This window comes from Trachypithecus francoisi, unplaced genomic scaffold, assembly GCF_009764315.1.
Source record: "Trachypithecus francoisi isolate TF-2019V2 unplaced genomic scaffold, Tfra_2.0 Lachesis_group2, whole genome shotgun sequence".
In the NCBI taxonomy this organism is placed as follows: domain Eukaryota; kingdom Metazoa; phylum Chordata; class Mammalia; order Primates; family Cercopithecidae; genus Trachypithecus; species Trachypithecus francoisi.
The window spans coordinates 11,076,593-11,095,805 of NW_022681465.1; the positions used below are offsets into that span (position 1 = coordinate 11,076,593).

The following is a 19,213-nucleotide window of genomic DNA, read 5'->3' on the forward strand; positions in this document are numbered from 1 at the left end:
GGAGTGGGGAGTGGTTATTATAAATACAGAGGCCAGAGGAGACTGCTCCGAGAAGGTGACACTGGAGCTGAGTGGAGGAAACATTCCCGAACAGGAAAACGGGAGTAACAAGCCTCTGAGGCAGGAGTGTGCCTGGCATGTCAGACAAGAGGTAAGAAGGTCAGAGGGTGAAGAGAAGTGAGCCCCGGGCCCTGCTGGGAGACCAACAGAGGGCCCGGCCCCAATGTGTCCGCCATTGCAGGCCTCTCTGGCTTCTGCTCCAAGACATAGGGAAGCCACTGGAATGCTGGGATCTGACTCACATTCTTAAAGGATCCCTTTGACGGTGGCTGCCTGGATGTGTGCATCTGCTGACTCTCATAAACTGCAGGCCTAAAATCGTGCATTTCTTGGGTATCAATTATACCTGGATGACGCTGAGTTCTGGAAAAGGCTGAGTTCTGGAAAAGGCCCCCGCTGGATGCTGGGTTAAGAACAGATTCTGAGGGGCAGGGCAGGAGCAGAGAGCAGTGGGGGGCAGATGGTAGCTCAGCGCCAGCAGGGACAGAGGGTGCGGAGAAGAGCGGGCAGTCTGGATGCCCTTTGAAGGTAGAAGCTGCAGGAATTCCTGGAGGGGTGCACTTGAGTGTAAGAAAACAAAGAGGCCCTCCGTGAGCCCCTATGCGAAGCCTACTCCACCCCTCCCACCCACATCACTGGGGGCCTGGGCTCACTGCGCAGGTTAGTCAGGCAAGGCCACCTTGTGGGGACTGGGATCTCTTATTTCACAACTAGGAGGAACAGTTTCAACTAGCAAGTTTTCTACCGGCTGGTAAAGTGAAGACAGAAAAACAGTAAAATGATGAGAAAATTGGCTATGTCTGAACTATTATGGGTACTAAGTGCCTTACATTAATCTTAGTCAGGCAATGGGCTGCTTCTCTGAATTCAATGTATTAGAAGTTAGGGGTGAGGAATGATGTAAAATGATTAGCCCCAATGTATGCTATTATTTATCATATTTAATTACATGTAGCTTAAATATTAACAAATTTCTGCTTCTGTATAGAATATTTAGGTCGTTTAGAAGACATATTCTCCAAGACCATTAGATTACAATGGATATCATCAGTTATGTCATAATACCCATGCAATACCCAATTAACTTTAAAACAGCATTTATTCATTCATTCATGCAACTAGACTTTTTCAGTACAAATATGCTACAAAATTAAAAACTAACCTCAAACATGTAAGAATTTAGTTGCCCTGGAAATTCTAACAGGTTCTGTCTGGTGGTAACAGCCCAAGGGAAACAAGCACAAATTAGTTTCCATAAACTTTACCTTGTAAAGCATGATGACTTTATAGAAAATGTTTATGTTCACCACTATGTATCTATTTTAAAATTAACAGCTCATGATGTTTCTTAGAAAATCCCCTGGACCTGTGAATCTGGAGCGGAAATAAGAGGGAAGGGATTTGATGCCCAAAATACTCGGATTAGGAGTGCATGATTGAAGAACATTTGAGCAGTGGTTTTTACTCTGTTGATATCAGGGTAAGATCAGAATTTTGCCTCAGGATTAGATTAAGAATTTGGGAAAACCACAAAGGCCTTGGTCGCCCTCAAAATGTTTTATTATACATACATATATATGCGTGCATGTGGGCACATGTGTATGTATATGTGCAGATATATGTGTATAAAATATAGTGTGTAGATATATATGTATAATACATATAGTATGTGGGTATGTTTGTATGTATGCACACATATAATGCATATATACACATATAATATACATATTACAGGAAACTGGATATATAGACTTAAAATATATTGTGTATAAACCATAGACTAGAGCACACTTTCTTATAAATTAGGTAACCATACCACTTGACAATTGTCACTGAAAAAAATACAAATGGTGCACTTAATGAATCGCTTTATGAAAACTTAACTTCTGACAGAAGCCACAATGATACAGGTAGATGCATTCTAATAACAAGAACACCATCTCTTGAGATTCCACACTAAGCTCTGTTTCTGGAAGTGAGAACCTGCCCCGAAGCACCTGTCACAGTGTCTTTACAATGTGAATCATGAACACATACTTTGGGGCTGACGGTTTACTAGAGTCTAGCCTTGGCTAGAACATGATTTAACAATATCCATTTTTGGTTTTCATCATCATCACCTTATCTTAGTTCTTCGAAGAATGCCAACTTAATTTATCTCAGATAATATTGAGCAGAGATACTTCCTCTAAAGAAAATCTTAATAGAATCTAACAAAATGTGGTTTAATTTGGTCTAACATTTGGTCGCTATGCTCTCCAAAGCTCTCAGCCTCTAGTACCAAACACTGGTTCCTGCCCTCAGATTGTAGTGGGCAACACAGTGGGAGCAGAATCATCTACCAGAAAAAGCCTGTTATCTAAGAAGGAAGAGGGTACTCTTTGTTCTTGTTTTATGAGTTCATTTCCTGATAGGCCATGTGGCATGGCATTCAGGGAAGGGTGTACTTTAGAAACAAGCTGCTAGCAATGTCACTGCCACCCAACTGAGGGCATCAGGATCACACCTGTGTTTGAACCAAGTTGGGCTTATTGCTCATAATAAGAAAGGACTCACACCATGGGGAACCATGGGACATTTCAGTAAGAGGGTGTTGAATAGACTGACAAAATTTGACTTGTGTTGGGTGTTTTGGGGAAGATTCAAAGGAACAAGGCTTTGTTCTGGAGTGGGTGCTACCAGGATGTAGGGGAAGTTTCCTGGTTGGGAGCTTGGAGAATGTTATCTAGAAGGAGAAAAAAACAGAGTAATGCTCAACCTGTGTCATTCATATGAGCCAGGCTACTGTGAGTTGTATGGTCATTTTTGTGGTTTGGGGGCCATGATATGTTATATTCATATTTACCACTCATACTCATATTTGACACTTCAGTATAATTTTTGAGGAATGACTTCATGGATTACATTAGATTGTTTTAACCTGAAATACATTAGGAATGGGAGGAAAGCTTTTGAATGTGGTTGTTTAGCTGCTAGAATAACACAACAACAACAACAACAACAAAAACACAAAAATCTAAAGCCATTTAATTAGATCTCCAGTTATTAGTATCCATGTCAAACAACAACCAAAACACACTCATCTATGTGTATTGCTTCACTTTGTCCTTAAAGAAATCCTAAAGAACATATGAATATTTGGGTATAGTCTTAATATGAGGATAAAAAATGTTGCAGTGTCCAAGTGTCCATTCATAATTATTTCTCATTACTAGACACGAAAAGCAAAGCAATTCCATAGGCATTTTCTTTGATCATATTTCAGAGTACTTTGCTATAAACCTTTTAACTTACCTCCATTTCCAGAGTCTGCATTTCTTTACATATAACATGTGGAGAATATTTTCACCCTTCCATTTGAATAAAATAACCAACAATGGACCATGGGTGAAAAGGCTGTGGAAAGGCCCAACTATAGGTCATTGTCTTGAATGATTCTATATCTGTACAACTGAATACATAAGCAAGTTTTGTTTTCAAGTGCAACAATAATAAAAAATAATACTGATTTCAATATAATGGTACCCAATTACCTTTCATTTCTACCCATTGAAAAAGTCTTAGACTAGCCTTTTTCTTACCTCTGTGTATGCTCAACTCTAAGTAGAATGTGTGCAATTAATTTGAAAATTAATTGAAAGTTTGTAGTGAATTTAAAGGGTATTACCTTTCATTGCTGCCATAGATCTCTATAATTTTTTTTGTTTTTGTTTTAGAGACAGGGTCTTGCTCTGTTGCCCAGGTTGGGGTGTGGTGGTGTGATCCTAACTCACTGTAGCCTTCAATTCCTGAGCTCAAGTGATCCCCCTGTCTCAGTCTCCAAAGTACCTAGTACTACAGGCACGTACCAACACACTCAGCTAGTTTTTAAATTTTTTGTACAGACAGGGTCTCACTAGGTTGCCCAGGCTGGTCTCCAACTCCTAGGCTCAAGTGATCCTTCTGCCTCAGCCTCCCAAAGTGCTGGGATTACAGGCATGACCTACTGCACCCAGCTCATAGACCTTTATAATTTAAAATGAGGTAGAGGGGTACACAGGGCAGATGGAAGAAGTTTGACTACACCCTAAAGACTAAGTGGCAGAGACACATAGCTTTGTTCGTGCAAATAATAAATGCATCTATGATCTTTTTCACTAATGATGAATGATGGCTTCTTTATTAAACATTTTTAAAGTTCTATTTCCATAGCAGCAAACTGAAGTCACTAGGAAAAAAAAGAACTTGGGTCTTTAAGAATGTTGGTTTATTATTTAAGTGTTGTACAGACTTATTTTTTATAAATCAAATATTTTTTCTTTGTGAGAAGTGATTGAATACAATCATTGGCTGGAGTGTTTTGGCTGCTTGACTTTATAGAGCTTGAGTTTCCCGAACTTTATGGGTTCACAAATCTCTTCATGTTTCACAGGGTGCCTCCCGGGTCAAAATAAATGCCTGACAGTTCCATTTAGTAACTCCTTAGGTCTGAACAACTTGAACCACCTACATCCTAACATGTCCGTGCTTTAGGGCACTGCACAACTTCTCAAAACTTGGAAGCAGACAATGCCATCTTCACACCCTCTCCTATGCTGATTGTCACTAGCATTTGCTTCATATCACAGAAACCTCTGAAAATCCAGGTATGTAAGGTGATGACATCATCGAAAGGAATGTGGCACAACTGGATTTTGAAATGGAACTAAACTAATAGGAGCTCATGTTTCAACCTGGTTTCAAGATATTGTATTTATCTTGAAAATTTAAAATATCCCTCGGAATCCCTCAAGTTTCCTGTGTTGCCCTGGGATACGTTGGCACATAGTTTGGGAACAAAGCAAATGAATGGTCCTTATGACAGCCATGACCTAACCGTTAATGAAAAACTTTACCAAAATGAACAATTATTGGGGAAAAGGCAAATTATGTGCATATGAATAGGAAGTTCATCTTGTAAAGTTTATACTCAGAATTTCAGAATTTCAATTAAGTGACACAGTAACTAAGTCAAATAAATAAACACTTGTCATTTGGGAAAATAGACTTTCACTCATTTCTAAAAATTTGCTTATGTAAATGTTTTGAAATGTATCATTTTATGACTTTGAAAGTCCTAAATCACAGCTTTCCTTAACAATTCTTTATATATTTAAAAATATTATAAATTTGGAGAAAAATATCAGCATTTAGAATTGCTTTATCTTTTTTACGTTAGCAAGAGTCAGTAGAATGAGATCATACAATGTTCATGACTAAAACACCATTTTAGTGGCAGTTGCATTACTGAAAATGCTTTATTATATTCGGCTTGTTCTTCACTGCATTAAATTGCTCTTAATGTCTTCAATCTTGTATGTGAACTTAAGGGACCTCCTTCACACCCATTTGTTGCCCTTTCTCCAGATCCTTTATTGGGCTGATACGGACTTAGACTGCAGAATGAGAAATCACATGAGAGACTTGAGAGCCAGAGAAAGCAAACAAACTCAGTGATGTGAAAACTGCTGTCAGGTCAGTGTAAAAAGCAGCTCTTTCTAGATTTCACTGCACTGCAGTGGTCAGAAACTGGGTGTGGGGGCGGCGAGATTAGTCCTATGTCTATTGACAACTATAGATTTAATAATTAGAGAGATTATCTCCTGTACATAACATTATTCTACAATAAGCACTGGCATAAGTTCATTTCTTACAAGTAGAAGTCAACATAATGCAAGCTTACATTTAAGGAGCATGTTCTGTGTTGCTAAGCACTGTTCTTATGCCTTCCTCACTTAATGTTCACCACATTCTCATCAGGGTGGTGCCATAAATATTCCATTTTATAGATGTAACAGCTGCAGTATAGAGAGCTTCAGCCACTTACTAGGAGTCTCAGAGATGATCAGGTGATAGAGGCAGAATTAACCACAGGCTCTCTTCAAAGCCCACAGTCTTACCCAGGTGGCTCACTGTCTCATCAAACACTTTTTATTACTATTTTTATAAGCCGCTGCAAGTTGGGCACCAAAATGAATGTGTACCCCTCAGTAATTTCATTAGGATAAAGCAAAATTCATCTACTGTAGGACTAACACCATGTTTCTTATGGATCTTTCAATTATAATTGCCTTCTCCCCTCTAAGTCAAGAGTTGTGTAATTTAAAAATAGCAGTATCTCACACAAATGTATTTTATGTTGCTGAATTTTATAAAGCAATCAACTGTTAGCAAATAAATATCTCTGCTATGCTTTCTCCATTTATACTCTCAAGCAACCTCAGTCTGAGGTTATTCCAGGGCCCAGGGTCAGGAGATGGAACATAGAATAAAAGGTCATACCTGAAGAACAACATCATCAATGCTCTCAAGCAGTTCTTACACCTCTCCTTTTCTTTTCTTTCATGATCTGTCTCTAAATTTTATTTGGTTTCTCATTGGGCCCCATTTGCTCAAATTCTTCCCAGATTTGTCATGTCCTGCCTTTCTCTGGCTTTTGTGGGTTACCTGTGATTTATTCAATGAAGGACTATTGATATGGTTTGGCTGTGTCCTCACTCAAATCTTGTCTTGAATTGTAGCTCCCACAATTCCCGAGTTTGTGGGATGGATCTGGTGAGAGATAACTGAATCATGGGGCTGCTTCCCCCATACTATTCTCATGCTAGTGAATAAGTCTCACAAGATCTGATGATTTTATAGCAGTTTTCCCCTTTTGCTTGGCTCTTATTCTCTGTTGCCTGCCGCCATGTAAGACGTGGCTTTCACCTTCCACCATGATTTTGAGGCCTCCCCAGCCACATGGAACTGTGAGTCCATTAAACCTCTTTTTCTTTATAAATTACCCAGTCTTGGGTATGTCTTTATCAGCAGTGTGAAAACAGACTAACATAACGATGAGATACAAATACAATAGACCATCTAGATATCTATGTCCATAAAGAGTTATGCTATTTGTTGGTGCAATAAATAAAACCTTCTGGATAAAATACTTTTTCCTAATTTGTATTATTCTACTCACCTTGGTGTTCCCCTGGCTTAAATCTCCCAAAAGCGATTTGCTAAGCCAATCAAAATCTACTGGTTTGATTTGAAACAGATATTTTCTTTAAACAAGGTCTGATACAAAACACCTATCTTTCTGTACACTCAGTATATTTAATTTTTTATGTTTACTTACTTGGTGTAATCTATTGCCTTGTCTCAAAACTATTTAGCATTTTTTTATTACAATCCATTGTGACTAAAAAAAAATGTTTTACATCGAGTGGCTACCTAGAAAATGATGACTTTCTAGTCATCAAATTTAGTTAATTGAAACACTGACTGGATTTGTAAAATTTACATAAATTACTGCAATTTTAACACACTCAGTTTAGCAGAGTGATGGGCTTTACTAGTTGCTCAATAAACATTAGTAGTCAATCCACTTTTCTTCCCAGAGCCTGATTTTCAGACATCTTAAATGACTTGTGCAAAGGTGGTAAAGAAGCTCCCATCACTTCCAGTTTCCCTGAATACACACCCTCTGCTCAATGCATGAAGCAAAGCCTACCCTATCCTGGCTGTGGTTCTCAGGAATAGTAAAGGAAGCTGGATATGATACCTGAATGTGTCTGGGCACGAAAGAATAATTTAATCATAGGCAGAGGAAAGAACGTGGTTCCTACCTTGCACAATAGAACTGGGAACTCTCAAAATTTCTGGTGCTCTTTAGGGAATGTTTTGACTCCATTTGAATAGGTATCAGAGGCGCAGGCTGTGGTCAGAGGCACGATCTCCAAGAAGGCTTTCTTCTACTAAGTCAGAAGAAATGCCCATTTCCTAGGTTCTGAGAACATTCAGATTCACTGTACAACAGTGCATGTCAAAATTACGAAGTGGAAGACGGTCTAGAAATGTTTTTTACACTTCAAGAAGTATGAAATGTATAAAATACTTTTCTGAGCTAGGAGAAGCAGGTATCACCCTTACTTTTAGACTTGCAAATGATAATGCAGGGCAGCCTCCCTTCCCAATTAAGAATTATCTGGCCACAAATCTCAGTAGTGCTGAGGTTGAGAAACCCTGGCATATACTGATATTATGCACATTTTGATAGCCCAGAACATAAACTGTAAGAGGCACTACATTAGGTCAAACACTGTCAATTCAGCCCAACATCTTTCTCCGAATAGGACCAAGGTTTTGGGTTGCTGTTGTCATTTAAAATTTGTCTTTGGAGTCATGCCAGAGCTAAAGGTTTAGGGATGCATTTCAAAACAATTTCCCTCCATCTCCTCTTATGTTTGTGTCATCTATGAGTTTTTTCCTAAATATCCCTTGACTTGTTTATGTTTTAAGTCTTTACAACACATGAGACTTTAAATTTACTGCCCATTATATGATTTAATACTTCTTTGTGGTAAATAGAAGAAGGAAAAAAGGTCTGAATTAATAATTCCAGGGGAGAAAAAACTCACTTCATGAAAAATGTCTATGCATTTCAGTTGCAGTGAGGACTTGTCACATCGGCCCATTTCTGCAACAGTTGGGCCTCCAGCTGTCTCTACACTTCATTCCTGGACAGCGGACTTTATCTGCGCTGGTTTTGCACAGAGGCTAACCAGAACTTTCGACAGGCAAGTGTATGACGCAGAAGCACCTTGAAATCCTAGCATTTTTCCTGTTCATTTAACAGCTACGGAGGTTTCAAACATCTTTCAAAAAATACTTTCTTAGAACTAAAATCACCATAATATTATCACATAAAGAAAAATTCAATCTTGTCTCATGCTCTTTTTCTTTGAAACACAAAATCCACACTTGGCTGCGACCGCAAAGGTTACACATTCTATCTAGTAGGATGCAGATGAAGGAAGGCACAGGCATAGTTATCATGGAGGAACACAAATATGTAACAGAGTCTGTTTCTTCAGTAACTATTGGGGAAAATAATAGTGGGAATAAAAGATTGGTTTCTAAGCTCCTCCCAGCATCAATCAGTCACAAGAGCTGGAAACTCACTTTCCGTAATATTCCCATTACTGGAGCCACGGCCCAGGGCCTCATTACCTCTTGTTTTGAAAACTGTGATGGTTTCCTAATGGGCTCTGTAGCTCCAGGCTGTAGCCTGTCCAGTTTATCCTGCATACCTCCATCCCTGTGAGGCTTCGACAGGCAAACCCCAGCATTTTACAGACCTTCTAGCAACCCTCCATTGCGCTCTGTCACGGGACTTTGCTCCAGAACAGCCCTGCGTTCTGCCTGCTGCCTCCTCCCTGGCTGTACTCCTTGTGCCTGTATGCCCATTGCTGCATGCCCTGTGCTCCTGTGCTCCAGGGCGAACCGTCTGTAGTTCCCTACTCATGCCAAGCTGTGTCAATTCCTCCTCAGCTAACTTGGCCCCATGTCCTACCTGGCAATGCTGGTTCTGCTCCAGCATTAGCACCTGTAAAGCTCCTTTCCTAATGGCAGAAACGCTGATAATATTCCTAGGTCGTATTTGTTGACACAGATACATAAAACACATTTGTGGGTCACACTACTCTGAAAAAAGTGCTGTCTGGTTTTTGACCCCATGAAAATTTCCCCAGCCTCTCTGTGGCAACCAAGGAGAACATGTAGCACTCGTCACGTTGAAACTTGACACTTATTTGTGTAATTTTGTAATGATAATTTCCTCCACTCAACAGTAAACTCCAGAAAGCAGGATTCATGCTAAGTTTAACTCATCATTATCTTCGCAGTACCTGGCGTACTTCTTTGCAGATAGTAGATACTCAATGAACAAATGAAACTCTTCTAAGATAAAGTCATCTCAAAGATAAAAATAAGAATGATGACAGAAAGAGTATATATGCTATATTACATATGTACTAACTTATCAGTCGCTTGCTCTCTGGCTTACCATACCTCCTCCTTAACCCCATTGATTAATTCAGCAAACATTTACTGGATACCAATGAGGCATAGTGAATAATGTAAGATCACTGGCCCCCAGGGGCTATGGATGAGGAGGTCGAGGTGGGATAAAAAAGTGGGTAACATCAGTGCACGCCAGGGTTTCTCAACCTCAACATTACTGAGATTTGGGGCCAGATAATTCTTGGTTGGGAAGAGAGGCTGCCCTGCCTAATAAGATATTCATGCAACATGCCTGGTCTCTACAAATTAAATGCCAATAGCACCCTTTCCCCCCGAGTTGTGACAACTAAAAAAAGTCCAGACATGGCCAAATGTCCCCTGGGGAGCAAAATTATCTCTGGTTGCGAATTACTGGTGTAAGGTAATATTTCTGATAATAACAAGAGAAAGGTCAGAGGAAATTAATCTCTGTATGACCTCTGGTCATAATACATAGACCTCTGTTGACTTATTTCTTGCTAATAATATTGCCAAATGGTACAGCAGTAGGTTTTCTCCACTGAATGTCAGGGACTTTTGGTCCGGAATTGTGTCGTGAAGGAAAGAAAGAATGGGAAAGGGTGTGCAGTAATTACCTCGTTTCCTTGGTTCAAGCACCTACGTGAATGATTAGCCATTGGCACATGTGATAAGGCTGCAGGAGTCATGGGAATATTCTCAGAGTTCATCACCATGTACCAATTTACTGTATTAGTCCATTCTCATGCTGCTATGAAGAAATAACCGAGACTGGGTAATTCACAAAGAAAAGAGATTTAAGAACCAGTTCTGCATGGCTGGGGAGCCCTCAGGAAACTTACAGTCATGGTGGAAGGCACCCCTTCGCAGTGAAGCAGGAGAGAGAATAAGTGCTAGCAGGAGAAATGCCAGAGGCTTATAAAACCATCAGATCTCCTAAGTACTCACTCATTTTCAATGAGAATAGCATGTGGGAAACCACCTCCATGATTCAATTACCTCCCACCAGTTTTCTCCCACGACCCATGGGGAATATGGGGTTACAATTCAAGATGAGATTTGGGTAGGGACACAAAGCCAAACCGTGTCACCCACGCTAACAAGAGCCTGATGATTGTTGGGCTTTCTACAGCATGTCCTGCCACTTGGTGCCCCATGAACCTTGCCAGGCAAACGAATGACTGTTTTCTGCTGGCTCCTCATAGCTCTGCAGTACTGCACTTATTCAGATGGAAAGGCACCTGACAGTCTCCGTGCTAAGTGACTCTTCTCATGCATTTCAACATCACCATCATTCTCCTACTACTCCTCCAAGACCTCTTCCATTGGGGAATAGGGCTGGTGCAGAGCCTTCAGTTCATCGTACTCCTGGGGGAGGATAATGCTCTTCAACCGATCTGGTGTCTTAGTCAAACTCAGATCTCCCTGAAAGTCAGATCCTTTCAGCCCAGCATCCATGAGTGCTGTGTTGGCAGGAAGCGAGACTCGTACCTTAGGCTGAATGGATTTATTCTAACCAATCCCAGATATCAGAGTACTGCAAAGTCCTGCCCGTTAGGGAAGTGAAATATGCTGCATCTTCACAATGTCCACAGGCCAGGGAGGCAGCAGACATATGGCCCAAATAGGGACTGGAGGGCTGGCCAGGCCCAAAGCATTTGGAGGGGCTGGCTGGGACCCTGCTCTCCTGTCTTTTCTCTCCCTGGCAGCATCATGGCTTCCATCTGGTCATCCAAAAATCTTTTAAGACACTCACTCATCAACATTGCTATTACTGTTCACAAGCTTATGCTCAGGCACCAACCCGTTCAGTGAATTATTCAGGGTCACACAGAAACACCTTACAAAAGCTGAAAAAGACTTCCATGCCCCTCCAAGGCAAGCGAATCTGGTGACCACTTCATCCTTACTAGATTAAAATTATCTCCTCTCGGTAACTTTCGCTTTGTCTACTCTTTTTATTTTGCACAGATAAGGATTATGTGTGTGTGCTTTTTCCTTTTCAATTTGGCAGGTTACGAAAAACACTCGTGAGAGGTTTCTTCACCTCTGAAATGGAAGAAAGTGAGTTTTTCTGAGATTGCAGAATTTAAAAAATAATCAAAACCTAAGGATTTTAGGTCATTATTAACAGAACTCGTATATTTAGATTTCATGAAGTCTTGTCTGAGGTGCATTTTAACAGAAATATTCTGTACATTCTCCCCATCTTTTTTCTTTCTTACTTCTCATTTCCGTCTGCACAGAAAAGATCAGCTAATTAGGAGATTCTTACATCTCCTTCCTATTCCTCATCTATCCGCAATATATGAATCAGTGTATCCCTTTTGTAGGTCATGCTTTTTTTGGCTAGGCTACAGTTGCCAGTGATTTAATCAAAAACAAATTCACGAGTTTCCCTGAAGGTATTTTGTAGCTAGGATTACCATCTACAATCAGTTGACTTCAAGTCTAGGAGGTTACCCTTAATAATATGGGTGAGCCTTGTACCATCAGTTGAAAAACGAAAACTCAAGACTTCAGCAGTAACTCCTGCCTGAGTTTCCAGCCTGATGGTCTGCCCTGCAGATTTCAGACTTGCTAACTTCCACAACTGCATGAGCCAATTCCTTAAAATCAATCTCTCTCTCCCCCTCTATGTGTATATGTGGGTCTCTTGGGATGTTTATTCTTGGGATATACCCTTTTAGATCCCAGCCACCATGCCAAAAAAAGATGGTGCCATGTAGAGAAGACGTTGGGTCAATTGCCCCTGCTGAGCTCCCAGTTGACAGCAGCTTCACCTGCCTGCACGAGATTGTGCCGTCCTGGACATCCAGCCCTATGGGACCATTACAAGATGCAGCCCACTGACATCTCACTGCATGCTCATGAGACTGCTGAAGTGAGAACTGCCCAGCTAAGCCCAGTCTACACAGAGAATCATGAGAGGTGAAGATTCACTGTTCTTTTAGACACTACGGGTTGGGATGGCTGGTTATGCAGCAAATGACATGCAGGAAGAGCTTTTGCTATGTTGTTGTCGAGTCATGTTTGTATTTGAAAAGGAGCTTCTTCAAATAATTCAAGAAGATAATGCAATTTGTCCAAACGGCACCTGGATTTTGCTGTATTATTTCTCATCGGACAGGAATAAAAGATCTGAAAAGAACCACTTTGTTGAAGCCATCAGTTTGTTGTTTGCAACCCTCAAAGTCAGCCTGGAATGGATTTAGCTCACTGTATCAAGACTGCGGACCCAGAGAGCTGTTCATCTGCTATGTTTTTTCACTAATATTTTTTAAAGGGATAAACACATTTTAAGCCACTTAAAAATTGTCCTCAAATGGAGATACTGCAAATACTACCAAATTTTTCCAACTCATTTATGACTTTCCTATGCAGCTTTGCATATGGTGAGTGAAATAATGTATCAGTCTGTTTCATTAACATGCTGAGATGGCCTTTCCTTGAATGATGTCTTCATATCTAATACTTACTGTTGTGAAGTGATGCAGATAGGAAGGAGGAGTAGAACAGACCACAGGAATGAGAAGAAACAGAGCAGGCAAGCAAGTATATTTTACATAGACAAAGACTCACGCAGAGAGGATAAATGGACAAAATGTTGTTTCCTGGTGTTTAGACCTCTTTGGAAGACCCTGTCTATATGATGCTATTAAATTACAAACTGCCACTGTAATATACAAAAGAATGACATATTTTGTACATTAATGACATTTTAAATTTGTTGCTTCTTCCAAAGACCTTTATTTACACACTAAGAAAAAAGGCTTAAAAGCACAAGGTCTTACATGAAAACCCAATGAAAAAAAAACAGTAAAATTGTTTTTTACAATATCAAAATATTTTAAAATTTCATGTAATATATGTAAAAAGAGGACAATCAATGACCTAATGTGTTTTGTGTGGCTATAACAGAAAATGCATCTGCGAGGGCCTTCTTGCTATATCATCCCACAGTTGAAAGGGAAAAGGCAAGAGAGCACACACAAGTGAGAACCCACTCTCACAATAATATGCATGCTCCAGAAATAATGACATTAATCTATAAGCCAGTCACCTCTCGAAGGTCCTACCTCTCAACAAGATTGCACTGGGGATTAAGTTTCCAACACACGAACTTTGAGGGATACATTCAAACCTTAGCAATCAATAATTTGAAAAACATTCAAGGTGACAAGGACAACCATCTTATTGGCAATCATTAAGGGGGTAACATAAAATTTACTATTATAGGGAAGTATAATAGATGAGTTGGTGGGTAAAGACTGAATCCATACAAAGGTTATTAAATTAATTCTGACATATCCGTAATTATGACAGGCCTGAGAGCAGGACTCTCAAGGTTCTAGCTGTCATTGGCTCACACATCTTGGAGGGATGGGTCTGGCTCTGTGCACGCAGGTTGATGCCAGGCAGGGAGCTGACATTTTCAAGATGACACCCAGCCACAGTCACATGAATGCTTGCATGGATTTATACTTCACCTTGGCCCAGAAAGGACTTGGTGAGGGTTTCCTCCACTCTAACAAAAATTTAAAAATTAAAATTATGGCTCTTCATACAGAGGCAAATGACACAGACAGCATTAGTGACAGTGATATCGGGCTGGCCGTCTGTCCCAGCCTCTCATCGGTCTAGGCCAGATCTCTTGGTCTTGCCCCAAGACAAGGGGCATGGGCTTGAGCCTCTTTATATTCTGGGAGTTCCTTCCTCCAGAACTCGCTGAGAGAATACTTTATCTGTTATTTGTTGCACGCTGACACTGTGCTTAGGATCTGGCAAGCTACCCAATGTCCTCCCGGGTGCTTTGCAATCGAGACTGACAAATACCCAATTATAAAATCCACCAGCGGAAAAGGCAGTTAACTCTGCAAAGGACAGACTCACTTAGCATTTTTATTTGGCTTCCATCTCAGACACTAAAGCAGCCTCAGTATCCTGCTGAACAAACCAAAGGTCAGGTGTTTCTCCAGCTCTGGATGGTGGGATGTCCTGAGGGCAAAACATCCTTGTGTCTCACCCACCCCAAGGTGGATACAGGGGGTCTTCCACCACTGCAAACCTTGGTCTTTCTAACCGAAGTTAGAACACTCTAGTATAACCAACTAGTATTGGTAAATGGGAAAGAAAGGGAGATCATGGGAAATAATGGATTTTGCAGCTTTTATTTGTGAGTGAATGGGCCCACAGTTTTCCCTTCCTGAAAGTCAACTTGAAGTTGAAATAATGGGGTGATACACCGTGAAACAACTCAATGACTGCTCGGCCCAGTGGTGTTAGATACATATTTAAAGTTAAAAATCTCGGCCGGACGCGGTGGCTCAAGCCTGTAATCCCAGAACTTTGGGAGGCCGAGACGGGCAGATCACGAAGTCAGGAGATCGAGACCATCCTGGCTAACACGGTGAAACCCCATCTCTACTAAAAAATACAAAAAACTAGCCGGGTGAGGTGGCGGGCGCCTGTAGTCCCAGCTACTCGGAGGCTGAGGCAGGAGAATGGCGTGAACCCGGGAGGCGGAGCTTGCAGTGAGCTGAGATCCGGCCACTGCACTCCAGCCTGGGTGACAGAGTGAGACTCCGTCTCAAAAAAAAAAAAAAAAAAAAATCTCATGTAGAAAGTCTAAGTTAATCATAAAATCAAGGTGAGTCAAAACATATCCATGCCTTACTTATGTCTTTCATAATTTATCTATCATAGAGATCAAGAGTTTCATAGGCACCTGTTAAAAAAGATAGCAGGCCCCAAGGCTGAAGTTCCATGTTACCAATAGAAACGTAAGTTGTTTACGTGGAAGATCTGACCTTCCCAGAAGCCGGGAGAGAAATGAGGGCCACATTTCCAAAGAAACCTTTCAAAACCAAAACCAGGATATTTCACAGCAACCGACCCACCAAAAGGGCCCAGTCAACTCGAGCAACATAATAGGGAAATCTCCTCTGCTTAAACCCACACCAAACTGAGGGTAACCATGTGCTTTTTGCACTCTGCTGTCTCCTTGTTCCTACTAAAGCTGCCTTACTGAAGACAATTGTTCTAAGATGTCTGGTGCAGCTCCGTACTATTTTCTAGACTGAATGTTGCCCAGTTCACGAATCATTAATAAAAGCCAATTCGATCTTTAAAACTAAATTTGTTGAAATTGTGTTCTTTGTCACACATTTTCCATTCACAGGCTGCACTTCTGATTTCCCTGATACCCCTAACTCCTTCAACAACACAGGCTTTTAGAAACTTCAAAAAAGACTTTTCCTGTCGGAGAATCGTTTAGTTTATTTACATACATCCTGACATGCTCTAGAACGAAGTTCCGATGGCTCTCACAAAAGCATTACATTTCAGAGGTGAAAGAAATCTTGATGCCCACATAAGTGCAACTTTCACCTGAAATGTGACCTTGGATTGTAGAGACATCATCTGTGTGTATGACAACAGCACATCTCTTCCAGCTGGCCCACTTCCATTCAAAGATGACTTGATTCTAAATTTTCTTTTTCCATTGACCCAACGTCGATATCTCAACCCACTTGGCTTTATTGCTGACTTCTGAAACCTTTCAAGATAACTAAAAATCTCTTTTGTATAAAGGCCCATTTCGTATTTCAAATATGAAATCCATTTCAGTATTTAATTTAAATGCATTTTAAATATAGCAACCAAGGAAATGATTAAAGAATACTATAACCATAGAGTAGCATATTTAAAGCCAGTAAAAAATAATGTGTTGAAAATATACTTAATAACATGCAAAAATGCTCATGAAATGATAGTCAATAAAAAAAGATATAAATCTATAATGGAACTATGATTACAAATGTGTGTGTGTGTGTATGTGTAAGGTGGAGAAAGAGTGAAGACAGAGGAAAAGAATGAATAAGAAAATTAAGAGAATTTAAAAAGCCTGGGAGAGAATAAACGTGAATAGTGTTATCAGTGGTGGCACCATGAACTACTTATAAAATACGTCTATGTATTTTCCAATATGAGCCTTGAATTCATGCCTTTACAGTTACTGTGTGTATCTCTGCACTCACACCCACCCTATACTCTTTACAGTTAATTTCATCAAATACCAAGTATTCCTCAGCTGAGGATTTTGAGTCTTTTGTCCTCTACTCTAAACACACTCCAGTTTGTGCATGTGTCTCTTTCTAGAACTGCCAATAACTAGACACAGCATCCCAGGTGTGGTGTGAATAGCTCAGATGCAGTGGATTAGGGTCTCCTTTGCCCTGGACAAGGCCTTTCTTTCCATGCGTTTGACATAGTCTTCCCTCTGGTGGCACGTCACCTGTAATCTCACGTTCACCTTCGAATCAACTAACATAGATGTTCTTTTAAAACATGTTTTGCTAACAGCATTTTGATAAGTCTTTTTTCTTAGTTCTGGCCATCAGACTGACCAATTAACTGAAATACTTACTTCAATTATTTGGTCTGATCTAATATATAGTTTAAAATATAAGGAGAATTGTCAATTTTCCAAAGGATAGTCATTCAATATTATGGGTTGACTTGTGTCCTTCAAAACACTATACTGAACTGGTGAATCCAGAACCTGTGAATGTGACCTTATTTGGAAATAGGGTCTTTGCAGATGTAAGCAAGTTATGAGGTCATACTGGATTAGGCTAGGCTGTGGCAGTGGGCATGGCTATGCGTCAATAAAACTTTATTTTCAGAAACAGACAGTGGGCCACATTTGGCCCATGGGATACAGTTTGCTGATGACTGCTGAAACTGTTTGAGGAAGATAATCGTTTTACTGGGTTCACAGGTGAGGGAAGTGAGGCCGAAAGTTAAAAATCTTGTAGAAAATCACACAGTGAATACCGGGTAGCCCTGGAGTTTCAAATGACACCACATCTCCGGAAGCTGCCATTGTAATCAGTCGGCTACACTATCTTAGAGGCAAGAACAATTCTGCACTTTTGTTAAAAGTGTATTAATTGGCTGGGCATGGTGGCTCATGCCTATAATACCAGCACTTTGGGAGGGCGAGGCGGGCGGCTGGCCTGAGCTCAGGAGTTCGAGACCAGCCTGGGCAACATGGGGAAACCCTGTCTGTACTAAAAATACAAAAAATTAGTGGTGGAGTGTGACTGTGGTCCCAATTACTCAGGAGGCTGAAATGGGAAGATCACTTGAGCCGAGCCTGGGAGGTGGAGGTTGCAGTGAGCCAAGATTGTGCCACTGCACTCCAGCCTGGGTGACAGAGTAAGACACCATCTCATTAAAAAATAAATAAACAAATAGCAAGCTTTTCCAATTCCTATATTATCTTGGCAAAAGAAATATATCAACAAGTTCGAAGCAAAACAAAGACAGGCTAAATTTTATTAAATCAAAAAACTGCCATAAATTATATATTTTAGAACTACATTATCATGGCAAAAGAAAGATATCAAGTTTGAAGCAAAACAAACACAGGCTAAATTTTATTAAATCAAAAAAACTGCCATAAATGTTCTAAAGAAGTTACATATGTTAGAAGATTCAGGAAATTAAAATTCAGAGTTATTGAACATTAGTATCTCAAACAATCTGTGTATGGGACTGGAAAACACAATGTACATAAGAGAACAGAGAAAACAAAAATCTTAGGGAATCGGTGAAAGCTTGATGTACATCTCAAAGTTTCTGTTGGTTTTCCTAGGTGAAACTCCAATTAAAGGGATTTCTTTCAAGTTTCTGGGGCACACAGAAGAAACCTTGAGGATTATGATGTCTCACAACACAAGTCCTTCTTTTGCAGGATGGTCTCCACACTGCAGAGGGGCCTTTTACTTGCCTCCAAACCATACTCCTATATTACTCAGTAGTGTTTCGCTGAATCTTTTATTTCCCTAATACAAAAGTACTCCAAACTCTCTAGTAGTGTTTGACTGAATGTTAAACTGTTCTGCTCAGAAGACATATAACATTAAGTTGTCCAAAATTAGTTGCAAATCACTCAGCATCGCTGTATGTATTCTCTCTCTCTCTCTCTCTTTTTTTTTTTTTTTTTGAGATGGAGTTTCACTCTGTAACCCAGGCTGGAGCACTGTGGTCCATGTCGGCTCACTGCAACCTCCGCCTCCTGGGTCCCAGTTCAAGCAATTCTCCTGCCTCAGCCTCCCGAGTAGCTGGGATTACAGGATTGCACCACCATGCTCAGGTAATTTTTAAATTTTTAGTAGAGATGGGGTTTCACCATGTTAGCCAGGCTGGTCTTGAACTCCTAACCTATGATCCACCCGCCTCGGCCTCCCAAAGTGCTGGGATTATAGGCTTAAGCCACCATGCCCGGTCATCTCTCTCTGTTTTTTAAAGTACCTTTTCATTT

General features: G+C 40.4%; 1 protein-coding gene across 4 annotated transcripts in view; it reads right to left on the bottom strand.

Annotated features, from left to right (window-relative positions):
• The window catches only part of CTNND2 (catenin delta 2), a 942,360-nt gene that overhangs the window by 277,329 nt on the left and 645,818 nt on the right, over positions 1-19,213 (bottom strand). The window lies entirely within an intron of this gene.